This window comes from Lygodium microphyllum, chromosome 25 (genome assembly GCF_053477565.2).
Source record: "Lygodium microphyllum isolate KBCC chromosome 25, Lygodium_microphyllum_v1.1.10, whole genome shotgun sequence".
Classification (NCBI taxonomy): domain Eukaryota; kingdom Viridiplantae; phylum Streptophyta; class Polypodiopsida; order Schizaeales; family Lygodiaceae; genus Lygodium; species Lygodium microphyllum.
Window position 1 is genome coordinate 15,624,206 of NC_141159.1, and position 14,762 is coordinate 15,638,967.

A 14,762-nucleotide genomic window follows, 5' to 3' on the forward strand; every position below is an offset into this window, starting at 1 on the left:
CTTGTGCTTTTTTAGGGCCCATATGTTCTTGGCCGATCTCTCTTGCATGTGAAACTCCCTTTGAGATTCGACTTCCTTGACCGATTCACTATCTTGTGGAATTGGGCTTTGGAAGACCTTATAGGCTTTCTCCTCGAAGCTTGGAGGAAAGAGAAGTTATCTTTAGGAGGGTTCAATGGGAAAGCCCTTAACCCCGGCAAGGATATTGGACTTGTGACTAATGAAATGAAATAGCCTTTAAATTCCGGGTTCAATAGGGACACCACGGGTAGGACTTAACAATTCAAAAAATGGCTTTTGTGGGACTCAAGGGAAAGGGAACTTGAAAATTCTGAATATAAATGGCCTCCACGGGAAGGGATAAAATGGCTATAAGAGGACTTGTGTGGGAAGGATTTAAAAGGAAACCGGGGGTGTAAAAAGGCTTTGTGGAAATGCTAGGGAAAGTCCTTTAAAAACCCGGCTAGTGTTGCTTTTTTTCTTGGGGGTCCAAGGGGAAAAAAGGTTTCATTCCCGGGGGATGCAAGGGAAAAGGGTGCTTAAGTCCCCGGTTTGAAAAAAACTGCTTTGTAGGGCCAATGGAAAAGGGTCCACAGGAAGGGGTTTAAAACCTCGACTAATGTGAGCTTATGGGGGATGCAAGGGGGGAAAATCCAGGGGAAGGGGGTTTAAGTTGACTTGGTTGGAACCCCACGTCAAGGAGGACTTAAACCCCGGGGGGGGGGGGGGGGGGGGGGGTGGGCGGTTATAAAAAAAACCACTTGGGAAGGGGCTTATGAAAGCCCACAAGAAGGGGGGCTTTCTAAGGAGCCCTTACAAGCTTCCCAAGAAGCTTCTGAGAAGCTTTTGGGGGTCATGGAAAAACCACGTGGATGAAAATGAAGGCGCCAGCTAGCGGCGACTTCACGGCCCAGTTCCTCAAGCTCAGGCGGCGGCTTCCTCCTCCTCACCACTACCACACGACGACGATGCTCTCCACTCTCTCTCTCTCGACACAGTCTCGCGACTGCTTCTTCCTCCACATGCCTGATTGCTTTTAACCAGCCTCACAATTCTATTTTCCTCCCTCCTTCACCCCTTAGAGGGGGGAGGTATTTATAGGAAGAGGGGGGGGGGGGGTAAGGGCTTCCTTCCACATATTGCCTTGCATGGCTATCCCCCCTGTCACCTCTCTCCTTCCCATTTCAGTCATCCCCTTCCCTCAGCCACGCTTCAGCTCGGGGAAGGAAATAAAAAAATTTGCACTAAACTATAACATTATCTCTTGACCTCCTCCCAAGAGAAGGTTCTTATGAAGATATGCGGGATTCTTAGTCCTTAGACTCGATTGGCTAGTGGAGAGTGTACTACATAAAGATCACACAGTCTGTATCTTCGATGCCAGGTCTGTCATTTGCCTCAGACTCACACGAGCTCATAATATTTTTCAGCAAAAATATTACATTCTCTCCCCCTTGGAGGAATCGAGATGTCCTCATCTCAAGATAAACTGGGGATATTGATGGTTGAGAGTGCTTTCATCTATCCAAGTGGCATCCTCCTCAGGATAATCTTTCTACTGGATGAGGCATTCTCTCAAGGTTCTGGATCTCAGTTGTCTCTCCCTGGCATCTAAGATCCTGTCAAGCCGTGGTTCAAGGACTCCTTGACTAGGCATTACAATTTGTTGGTCATCAAGTACATGACTTGGATTTGGTACATAATTCTTCAATAGGCTGATATGGAATACATTATGAACCTTTAGGTTCTCAATGAGTTGTAGTCTATAAGCATTAGGTCTTAGGCACTTGAGGATCTTGTATGGCCCACAATACCTTGGACTTAGCTTCTTGCAGTCTCCTAAGGAAAGGGAACTCTTCTTTGGGTGAACATGAATGAAGAACATGTCTCCTTCCTCGAAGATTCTATCTTGACACTTCAAATCCGCGTATGCCTTCTTTCTATCCTTGGCGGCTTGGATGTCCTGTCTTATCAACATCTGCCTTGAAGCTTTAACCCTCAAGGTTGGATCTAAGAAGTTTAGGGGACTTCGACAGTCATGACCATACAATGCTTGAAAAGGTGTTATTTGAATGCTTTGTTGGTAAGAAGCATTGTAGGAAAATTAAACCAAAGGCAAGTATTGAATCCACCTCTTTGGTTCACGAGAGCAGTGTGCCCTTAGCATATCCTCAATGACTTGATTCACTCTCTCTGTTTGGCCATCGGTTTGGGTATGATAAGCTGTACTAAAACAGAGTTGAGTCCCAATGGCTTCGAAGATAGCTCTCCGAGAGTGTGATGTGAAGAGAGAATCACAATCACTAATGATTCTTCTAGGTAGCCCATGTAGCTTGAATATCTCCTTGATAAATAACCTTGCAATGTCTGAGGCTTTATAGTTTGTCTTTACTAGAATAAGGTGTGCAACTTTAGTAAGCATGTCAACCACAACCATGATGGAGTTGTATCCTCCCTGAACTTGGGGTAGACCAACAACAAAGTCCATACTAATGAATTCCCATTTCATTTGGGGAATGTCCAGTGGTTGTAACTTCCCTGGCATTTTGACATGTTCGGCTTTCATACATTGACAAGACAAACACTCAGTGACATATTTGAGAATGTCACCTTTAAGCCTCTCCCAATATTTGACAAACACTCACTGACAGTCTTAGCATAGCCAGGATGTCCTGAAAAAGGGGAATCATGAGCTTCCCACAATATCTTCTGCTTAAGTGACTGGCTTGCCGGTATACATACTCTCGTTCTATAGTAGACAAGTACACTATTGATAGAGAATTCATGATACTAAGCCTATAGCTTTTGGTCATGGTCCTTGATAGAGATCTCCCTTAAAATCTTTTGATAGGATGGATCATGGCACGCTTCTTCTCTAGCTAGCTCAAGTATTGGGTTGTTTGGCATGGACACCTTTGTGGCTAGAGATCTAGCTGTTGATGGATTTTGCAAGTTTAGAGAAACAAGGAATACGTTGTGACTCAGTGCATCAGCAACTACATTCTCCTTTCCCCGGTCGATATTTGATTTCAAAATCATACTCCTCCAGCACTTCAATCTACCGACATTGCCTCATGTTGAGTTCATTCTGATCAACTTGAAACTTTTATGATCAATCTCACTAGAGTAAGCTTCTTACCCAACAGGTAGTGTCTCCAAAGATTTAGAGCATGGATGATAGCTAACAATTCTAGATCATGGGTAGCATAATTCTTCTCATGGCTCTTCAATTTCCTTGAAGAGTATGCTACCGGATGTCGTTCTTGCATGAGCACACATCCTAAGGCAAGCATGCTAGCATCCGTTACAACCTCAAACTCCTTACTGAGGTCTGGAAGTTTTAGGATCGGTGTTGATACCAAACTTTGCTTCAACCTATCAAAGCTAGATTGTTCAGCACAACTGACCATGCAATGGATGTTTGCTTCTTCAGTAAGTTTGTCAGAGGTGCTGCAATCAAAGCATAGTTTTTGATGAAGACCCTATACCATCTGTCAATCCAAGAAAACTACGTATTTCTGTGACAGTTGTTGGTATTGGCCATTCTAGAATATCTCTAACTTTGGCCAAATCCACTGAGATTCCTTCCGTTGATACAATAAATCCCATATATTCAATCTGACGTTTGAAGAATGCACAATTCTTCATCTTAGGATACAGCTTGTATTCCCTCATTGTCTCAAGGACAATCCAAAGTTGGGGTTCATGATCTTCTTCCTATTTGGAATAGATTAAAGTGTTGTCGAAGAAGACGAGTATGAAGTCATCAAGATATGGCCTAAAGATATCCTGCATTAACCTGTTGAAGGTGGCAGGTGCATTCATAAGCCCGAATGACATAACTAGAAACTCAAAGTGTCCATATCTTGTGTTGAAGGCCGTCTTTGGGATATCTTCTTCCTTGATCCTTATCTGATAGTAACCACACTTGAGATCAATCTTGGAGAAGATCTTTGCACCCTGAAGACAATCAAGAAGCTCATCTATTCTAGGAATAGGGTACTTGTTCTTGACAGTTGATTGATTCAACCCTCCGTATAATCAATACACAGTCGAAGCGTTCCATCTTTCTTTTTTTGGAACAGTACTAGAGCTCCCCATGGTGAACTGCTAGGACAGATGTAGCCCTGATCTTGCAGTTGCTTGAGTTGTTCCTTTAGCTCAATTGCTTCCGGGATGGACATTCTATAAGGTCTCTTTGCAATTGGCATAGCTCCTGGCACTATCTTGATCTCATGATCCACTACTCTTTGAGGCAGGAGTTCTGTCAACTCTTCAGTAAATATGTCCGAGTATTCCTTTAGCCGTGAAGGTCCTTCACTAGACTCTTGCTTTTGGTTTAACTTATTGAGCTTAATCAAGTAGACAGGTTGTCCCTTTCTAACTCCCTTTATAATCTGAGATGCTTTGGCCAATTGAATTTTTGGCTTTTGAGCCTCACCTTGAGTTGTGACCGATTCCCCTTCAGAGTTTCAAAAGGATATTTGGCCCTTTCCACAATGGATGTGGGCATCATTAGGTTTAAGCCAATCCATTTTGAGTAGACACTCATGGATACCTAGGCTCATGACTCTGAATCTGATCGAAGTCGTCTCTCCTCCCAAAAAGAATTCCACCTTATCAGTTTGCATGGTACAAGTGACCTCATGACCATTTGCTAACTCCACAAGCAAGATAGGTGCTTCTACTGCGGCTATTCCTAATCTTCTTGCACAGCAGGTGAGATAAAGGAATGTGTACTGCCACAATCAATCAAGGTCTTGAAACCTTTACCTTGATAGTCCGATGGTGTTTGAATCACCAAGAAGTGGCGATTCGGGCCTTTCTTGTGTAGAGCGGCATGGACTATCGCCCTTTCAAACTCTGCTTCCATGGTCGAATCTTCTTCTTTGCACATTTCCCTGTTGGCAATGTAGGGGGTTCTTCCTCTGCCGTGGGTAGCAGCTCCTTGACCACGAACAGTTCCTTGGAAAGGTTCTTGGCGATGTCCTCCTCCAAGCTTAGGACATTGCCTCTTGAAATGATCGGACTCGTTGTAGTGGAAATAACAGAGGTTTTGGCCATTGCTTTGGGTAGGGATAAAGTTATTGACATTATTATTCCTTGCTTTCTTTCTTTGTTCCCTATTCTGACCTTGAATTCCCTTTATTTGAGGCCTATGTGCTCCTTTGTTCGGGTCATTATAAGACCAAGTTTTGTTACCTCTTGGTCTAGCCTGCACCTCTTGAATTATAGGCACAGCTCGAATGAGTCCGTCCTAAAGATCTGATGGCCGCATAGATTCGAGACGGGTATTCACTTGTGAGTTTAAACTAGCACAAAATTTTGACACCTGCTTTGTCATGTCCATCTATGGCGCATACTTAAGAAGTGAGACGAATTTAGAGTAGTATGTGTCAAGAGTGATTCCTAGCTGTTTCAGCTCGTAAAACTCATTTATTTTTTGCGTGCAATACGCAGGTGGTAAGTATCTTCCTTGCATTGCTTTCTTCAGTTTTTCCCAGGTAACGGATCCTTCTATGATCCCTTGATCTGTGCACCATTGCTTCCACCAAAGCCTAGCTTTGCCGGTGAGCTTCAACTTGGCGAGTATAGCCTGGTTGCGGGTGCAGTACTGGCTGGTTCAAAGTAATCCTCGATGGATTCAATCCAAATTTCAGCATCCACTTGGACAGACTTGCCTTTCCCGTCAAATTTAGGTGGCTTAATGTGCTTGAGAAGAAAGTTCTTCTCTTGGATTACGATAGTACTTGATGTAGGAGGCAAACTGGGAATCTATACATGGGGTTGTGCCTGGATAAAGGTTTCTTAATGTTATTACTCATTACTCGTTATGATTTATATTTCATCTCCATTTCAGCTATCAACCAAGCAATCTAGCCACTTAACTTTTTATCAATTCTCATAGACAAAACAGACATTGATAAAAAGAAGTCTTATTGCATTTATATGGGCATAACCCTTTTGGAGTACAACATTTCCTGAGATGATAGAGCAATTGTTATATTTAGTTTGGGGAGAATAATGTTGTATTACATTTATCTATGGGAACTGGATAATAGTATGGTTTCAGGTCATGGATCTTAAAGAATCAGTAAGTCGTTGGAAGATTAGGGTATCATTTCCTTTGGAACCCATTCTTCTCATAGCGCCCCAACACCTTTATCCTATTGGCGGGGATTACACGGGTCACTTCCTTATATACATATGAGTTCAGCTCAACCCTCCAACCTCGAATATATAAAGTTGAGTTTACGTGAGCCTCCACAAAAATGAACAGCTTCACAATCTTCAGGTCTTCCAACCACTTGATCCTCTTTAGGTTGGTTTAAAGGTATGCAAACGGTGGGCAGCTATGTAGTAGATTCCTCAGTCACCCAACCATCTTCGTTCCATGTACAAAGGTGATGGGTTATAAATACGATCTAGGATGTTCATCATCTCATCCCTTTGTCGATAATCCGGGGAATGTATCGTGGTCATAAACATGACTCGAAACACTAAGAACCTATTCCATGCTTCATAATTCTACAAGACAGCATCGAAAGTAAGGAAATGTTCAGAACAACAACATTTGCTTTACTTCTTCTTATTAAGATTTCTTAAAAACAAATCCTTCATTGGTTTTCTCTGATACCAACTCTAATGTGTCCACCTATTCCCTTCAGGACACGTCTTAGCAGTCCATCGGAAAGGAGGTCTAGAAAGCTCCGCCCAACACGCCCAAGAAATGTCACAGGGTTCGCGATCTAGGACTTTCTGTGTCTGCCAAGTAGCAGAATATTCTGGCCGTTTCCCACTTAGGACCAACCTGAATCAGGGTTTTTCCCAATGGTCATTTCCTAAACAGAAACTAGCGTCGAACCCCAAGCGAACTACTTTACGCAGAAATGCCAGGGCCGAAGCGGATTCATGCTACACTTGGTTCAAGGAGAATGGGAAATGAGAGGGATGCAAAGCTCAACCTCTCTACCATAAGGCGTAGCCCATTCCGTTCCCCTAAAACAGCGTAAATTGGGATTATTATAACTTGGACTCTAGGTCAGTGCCCTTGCTATTCATTTCCTTTGAAACGACCTTCTTGCTATCATTTATGATTGAGAGAAATTCCCGGTCAATCGGGACTACCCATCCGTAGGACAGACCCATGGCCACTACCACATTTAGTTGGACATGCATCAAACAGCTTCCTTAATTAGTCCGTTAGGCACCGGTTCCTTCACGTAATCATAGCACTTGACATAGAAAAGCAATGTCAAACAAGTTCCTTTTCAACAGCTTATCATATTTATCTTTGGAATACATTCGTAAAGTCCAACCTATAGGCTTATCCATAATCCGCCCAAAGGCTGTCCAGCAATCCGTAGGGATTACTTATCCAAGATTCCACCCATAGACTAGTATGCGGGCCTTGAGATCTAATCCCGGGTCACGTTGGCCTCTTGTGCAGGGCCCGGAAGACGAGGGATTTACGGCCAGAGCCCCCCTAGCACCCACACGTCCTCCTCCTGCAAGTAGCACTCAACAAAGAGACCTCTCATGGCAGGTTCGGTCCACCTTATCGACGCGGTTAACAACCACCTTGGTTAGGGTCAGGCAAACAGTCGGGGGTAACTGAGGTTGCCTCTCCCTTCAGGCCTTCAACCTGAAGCATTAGATATCTTTTCATCCTTTAATTCCTTGAGAAAACAAAGTGAAACAGTGCTCTTCAAACTGTTACAAGCACAATCAGTTCCAGTGGTCGTTATTTTGGCCAACTACTAAGGAGTGATTCCTTCTCTACGAATGCATCCAGCATTCCATCTGGAATCAATTGCGACTTGGCAAGATCCCTAAGGGTTTATTTGTTCACCCGTATGTCCTTGGGTTAGGACCATACCCTATTAACCCAACTTAACCAATATCTTAAGTTCTATTAACAGTAAGTATGTTGCTCAAATTATTGATTGGCCTTTTGCTTCCGCAGCAATTATCTAAGTCCCTTATCTTGGTCACATTTCCCAAGAAAGGTGCTATATCAGGACGACTACTCATCCTCTTGCAAGATAAACTTGCGCAAGAATCTGCCAATCTCATTCTGAGGAAATTGGCCATTGCCTTGTGATCAAATCACAACATCATGCGACTCTGCAACATGTTGCACAAGTGTCGCATCTAATCCATGCAACTATTTTACCCATCAAATGACGTCTTCTAATCACAGAATCATGATTAGATAGGAAACAAGGTTAGGGTGTCTTCATAACAATCCATTCCTGATTGCACTAGGCCGACATTGTCGGCCCTAGGGTTCCAAATTGAAACCGAGTCTCATCTTTTTAGCGAGCGATCCTTAGGGTAGAAACCCTAGATCGTTTCTTGCAAGTATGTCCTATTGTCCCTACATTCCGTGAATGTGGACAGGTTTTTAGGGTATGAGAGTTTCAACTTGGCAATAAGTGCGACTAGGTCACGTCCTCAATGTGCTAAACCGTAGTTAGCACTTGGGATATGTTGCATCGATTTAACCATTCTAAGTGATTTCTTTGTGGTTTAGGTGTTTAGGGTAAACCAATTTACTTCTCTATTCATGAAGATATTGTCTTGATCAAATAGGGGAAGAACTAGTTGCATTGCGATACCATTCTCGTAAGCACACAATTTATTGCCTACGTATGATTAGATTTACAATCCCTAACTTTTCTGGTTGAGATCAAAGTGTATGTTAAGTTATGACATAATTCCTATTGACCCTTCTAAAACATGCAATCAAGATTCATGCCACTAAGCTTTTGGGGTTTATGTTAAAATGAACCTTGCATCCTTTTCCTAACTTCATTTCTGAATGAGATATTTGTACATTGAATGAGCATTCCATAGCCTTTCGTAACTACTTACCTAGTTGATTGAGATTTATACCAATTGACTAGAGTTTAATCTACTTAATGCAGCCCTAGAATCATTTCCATGCCTTTTAAATTCATACAGTTTGTTAGCAATCTTCTTTAATGAATCCTTGCAAAGAAAGAGATGTCTAATAATGCAACATGTGATTTTATCTTTCCATGCATAATCGAAGTGTACAACAATAATTTTGACTTTGTAAAGGTGATCATTAGTTGATCTAAATTCATTACCTTGCAATGCATAAAAACCACTTGCTAAGAATGCATAGAGATCTTATGCTCTTTTTTTTTGTTCGTTTCATTGAAAAACACCAATGACACAATTCTTCAATCGTGAGCTATTTCCTTTAAATTAGCCAAAGTATTTCAATCGAAAAAAAAATGCATCCTAATTCCATAAATGATCCATGCACAATTGTAATATTATGACGTAAATAAAAATTAAGAAGAAAACCTGGACTTGTGGATTCGGTGAAATGTCCACATGAATGCTAGGAGATGATCCTCTTGCAGTTGCACCTTGTGCCTTTTTAGGGGCGATTGCAAATTTGATCTTCTTGCCTTGGCAGCAGACTTATGTTCTTGGCCCATCTCCCTCGCACGTGAAACTCCCTTTGAGATTCGGCTTCCTTGACCGATTCACTGTCTTGTGGAATTGGGATTTGGAAGACCTTATAGGCTTCCTCCTTGAAGCTTTGAGGAAAGAGAAGTTATCTTTAGGAGGGTTCAATGGGAAAACCCTTAACCCCAGCAAGGATATTGGCCTTGTGACGAATGAAATGAAATAGCCTTTAAATTCCGGGTTGCAATGGACTTTACTAGGGACACCATGGGTAGGACTTTACAATTTGAAAAATGGCTTTTGTAGGACTCAAGGGAAAGGGAACTTGAAAATTCCGAATATAAATGGCCTCCACGGGAAGGGATAAAATGGCTATAAGAGGACTTGTGTGGGAAGGATTTAAAAGGAAACCGGGGGTGTAAAAAGGCTTTGTGGAAATGTTAGGGAATGTCCTTTAAAAACCCGGCTAGTGTGGGTTTTTTTTCTTGGGGGTGCAAGGGGAAAAAAGGTTTCATTCACAGGGAATGCAAGGGAAAAGGGTGCTTAAGTCCCCGATTTGAAAAAATTGGTTTGTAGGGCCAATGGAAAAGGGTCCAAAGGAAGGGGTTTAAAACCCCGGCTAATGTGAGATTATGGGGGATGCAAGGGGGGAAAATCCACGGGAAGGGGGTTTAAGTTGACTTGGGTGGAACCCCACACGAAGGGGGCTTAAATCCGCGGGGGGGGGGGGGTTTATGAAAAAACCACTTGGGAAGAGGCTTATGAAAGCCCACATGAAGGGGGGCTTTCTAAGGGGCCCTTAGAAACTTCCCAAGAAGCTTCTGAGAAGCTTCTGGGGGTCGTGGAAAAACCACATGGATGAAAATGAAGGCGGAAACTGGCGGCGACTTCACGGCCTAGTTCATCGAGCTCAGGAGGCGGCTTCCTCCTCCTCACAACTACCACATGGTGACCATGCTCTCCACTGTCTCTCTCTCGACATGGCTTGGCGAGTGCTTCTTCCTCCTCATGCGTGATTGCTTTTAATCAACCTCACGATTCTATTTTCCTCCCTCCTTCACCCCTTAGAGGGGGGAGGTATTTATAGGAAGAGGGGAGGGTAAGTGCTTCCTTCCACGTATTGCCTTGCGTGGCTATCCCCCCTGCCACCTCTCTCCTTCCCATTTCAGTCATCCCCTTCCCTCACCACGCTTCGGCTGGGGGAAGGAAATAAAAAAATTTAACACACATTATCTCTTGACCTCCTCCCAAGAGGAGGTTCTTATGAAGATAAGCAGGATTCTTAGTTCTTAGACTTGATTGGCCAGTGGAGAGTGTACTACATAAAGATCACATAGTCTGTATCTTCAATGCCGCAACTGTCCACGGGCTTGTAATATTTTTCAGTAGAAATATTACAATTGTTGACCCGAGTTATGCTTGGCGGTTTGAAAAGGTTGTAAGTCCCTTAAGCAAGTGTTTTGATACATCTAGTTAAAATTCTGACTGTGCATGCAATGGGATTGCGATGACTTGAAGCAAGAAGTTGTGCATTCAATTGTTTGTTAATGTCGTTTTGGATGTTAACCCAAGTGGGGAGTGTTTGATGATCTCATGGCTGGGTCTGTAATGACTGGTTGCCATGGAAATGAAAGGGATGTTTTCCCTAGCAATTGTTACTATGTTGGTTGCTTCAGCTATGGTTGATTTCCTAAAGGGATAATTAAGGAAGGATGGCGCTAGCTACCCCCCGTGAGCCGCCAAACCCTAACCAAGGGGGTCTTGAATCCGTGCTGGGAATGTGGACCGAACTCGCCACGAGAGGTCTCTCCGTGGAAATCACTTGGCATAGGAGGACGCTTGGGTGCTAGTGGGGGCTCTGGCCGTAAATCCCAATGCCTTCGAGCCCTACACAAGTGTTTTACGTGACTCAAGATGGGATCTCGAGGTTTTGATACTAGTTACAAGGCGGAATCTTGGAAGGATAAGCATTTGGATTTTATTGCTAGAAGATGGATTCAAGATTTTTCTGCGGAGGCAGAAAGGAGCACTTAATTCTCCTGTATGGGAAGGAGACACACATTAATCTGAAGATAAGTTAAGGAAGTGTTTGATCTTGTTTTATCTTGTCTTCGTGTCTGTGGCCTAAATTACGTAAAGGAACATGTGACTAACGGGTTCATTAAGGAAGCTGCTCTTATGTGTCAAGCATAACATGGTAGGTAATTAGATAACTAAAACAACCCTGGAGGGAAGCGTGGTGGATGTGACCCATGGGTCTATCCTATGGAAGGGTGGTCTCGATTAGCTGAGAGCTTTCCTAAAAGGAGATGTTAATAGGAAATGTTAGGAAAAGTCGATCTATGAGCTTAGACAATGTTGACTAGGAAGCCCGACTTCAGGTTGGGAACGACCGGATAAGTTCTGTTGCGGGGCAGACTTGAGAGACCCTAGTTGGCAAACCCCATGTCATTCCTTGGGAGTGTCAGGCATCATCTTCTAGATATATCTCTCGATGGACTGCTAAGATGTGTCCCGCGATTTGAAGAGCGGGCACGTTACATTTGGCCTATTAAACAACAAATTTCTTAACTAAAAATTTTCAATAAATATTCTTATACTTTGTCACTTATATGATTACATGCTTGAATTTCTTGCCTCAAAGATTTGGCTAATGTAGTAGCCTTAACACTCTCCAATGCAATGGATTGATTGAAGGTATATCTATAAAACCAATCGAACATTTCTACAATGTGGATTTCTTGACTACCTCCATCACAAGTGTTCTTGAAATACACACCACATCCTCAATAATGATACTTCCTTGTACCTTGGGTGCTTGAATTTCCAAATCAAAATTCTCCAAAAATAATAATCCATGAACATATAATGTGTGGTGCAAATACATAGAGTATTGACATTACACTTGAATCTTTAAATTATACAAATATAAATAAACATACTAGTAAACTTGAAGACATATCATGTAGTGAGTGATGTTTTCTCCCTATGCATTAACAAATAGCTTTGTAAAATCATTAAAAATATATGAAATATCAACTTGAGTGGAACAAGTTGTTATTAGTGTTAGCATCTACACACTAGCTTATGAGAATAATGATAAATTTTGGCTTGAGTATTCTTAAAACTAGGGTGTCTTTCTAAATCTATACTACATTTGTATAAATATTTTCATAGTATTTAGTTTAACAATTGGTTATTAGTTTTAGCATTCTACACACTAGATTGTGAAGAACGATAATCTTTCACCAAATATTATTAAGACTAGGTCCATCTCTTTCCAAATCTGTACTGCATTTGCATTAATATTTCATAGTTCCCAGCTTAACTTTCATAGCTTGCCAGTCGTATTGTGCAAGAATCTCATTGCTTGTATCCCACTCATTGATATTTTCTATGCTATGTCATAAATAGACCTAACATTTTTTTATCCTTTTTCATCTTATCATTGTACACTTAATGAATTCAATAGCTCCTTGACTTTCTCAATAGTCTTGCACATCTAGAGGAAGGCTTCATTGTGTATACAAAATTAACATGAAACTTCAACAACTTTTCAAATATACATGAGGCAATGCAAAGTGTAAATATAGACAATGTCAACGTTAATTTAACATATGGCTTTCAAATTCTCATCAAAACATTGGGATGGACTTTTCTCTCAAGGAACTAATACCCAGCAAGCACCAAAAGAAAAGCATATGCAAAGGATCACAAAGATCTAGGATTATTGTGCGATCAAAATACAACAACCTTGGATAGATACACAAGGCCTACAATCCATCCCAAGAAAATAAACCATTGGAAAAGGGTTTACTATATACTATATTCATAAAAATTTAAAGTTTTATTATTATGAGATCTTATGTTCACCTAGAGTTGTACTTTAGGTTCATATCTCCCAATCTTCATCAACCCAACCTCATATAAGTTTTCTCACTTTATGAGTTATTACCTATATTAGCCTTAGATTCCACATTGCTACTCTCTAACAGCCCATCATATAATATAAATTTGTTATCTTATTAGCTATAAATCCCATCAAAACTTAAACTTTTCACTTCATAATACAAGATTTCAAACAAGAGCACATATAGCATGTCATACAAACACTCCATGATTGATACAGCTAGTAGTTGGCTAGCCTCAAATCTACACTAAGCTTCTTAAGAATTCTTTTTATCAAGAGCTTTCTAAAAATATGGCATGACATACTTCTACTATTACATAACTCCAATAGTTACATTGCATAATCTAATGAAAATTCTTAAAAACCATTTGAAAAGCTATAAATATTTTTAGACACCTAAGGCTAAAACCACATAAATAAAGATGTTGATTAAGATAATGACCTTGGAATTTTAATGGAAATAGTAAGGTAATATTGACAAGCATAATGAGCATTAGGATGATTGGGTGCAAGTTACAAACCGTAGCTAGATGCATGTCTAGCGTTGCAAGTTGCTCTGATAAGTTGTTGCTTAGCAGTGAGTTTGTGACCTAGACATACATGCTCTCCATCTTGGTTAGTCCCACTTTCTTGTTATTTTTCCAATCCTTCTACAACCCCCTTGATCCTTTTTTCTTCATGTGCCTATTTTACCTTGTCATCCCCTCCAACTTGCCCTTTTTAGTGGCAAGAAGTCCTGCAATCTAAGTAGTGGTCTCATTTAATCAATCTCCTCATCCTCTGGTTCTTTCATAAAGGCCTTGAAATACTAGTTTGAACATAGCAAAGGAAAGATCAAGAGTAGATGGCCATGCCAATTCTTCAAGCTCATCATCATCCTCATATCACTATAAAAGTTCCCTCTCTCGTGCTCACTTGATCTTGGTCTTTCTTTATAATTGTATACACTAGATTGTAAAGAGAGTTCTAGGGATGGAAGAATTAAACATAATAGGAAAGGAAGAGAGCCATCATAGTTTACAAGCGATGAGAGACCCAAAAGGGTCTGTTTAAGGAGAAGAAAGAGCTCTAAATGGCATTTCTTTATAAGCCATAATCAATGCGAAGCAATGTCCAAGTCATAGGTGCTATTTTTTTCTACAATGGAGTGGCTCAACATTCTTCACTTTTGAGGTTTCCTTTCACTTTCTCATGTTATGAATCTTGCCATGTTCTCATTCCATCATAGCACTACTTGAAATATATCCTCCTATTAGCACTCCAGTGTCTATGTACATCTAGATAGAGACCTCCTATTTTCCAAATTGGAGGATGCATTAGGTTCTACACTTTAACATATTTTCCAAATTGGAAGATGCATTAGTTTATCTTTTATTATTCTTTATGGAGCTAAGGTTATGAGATT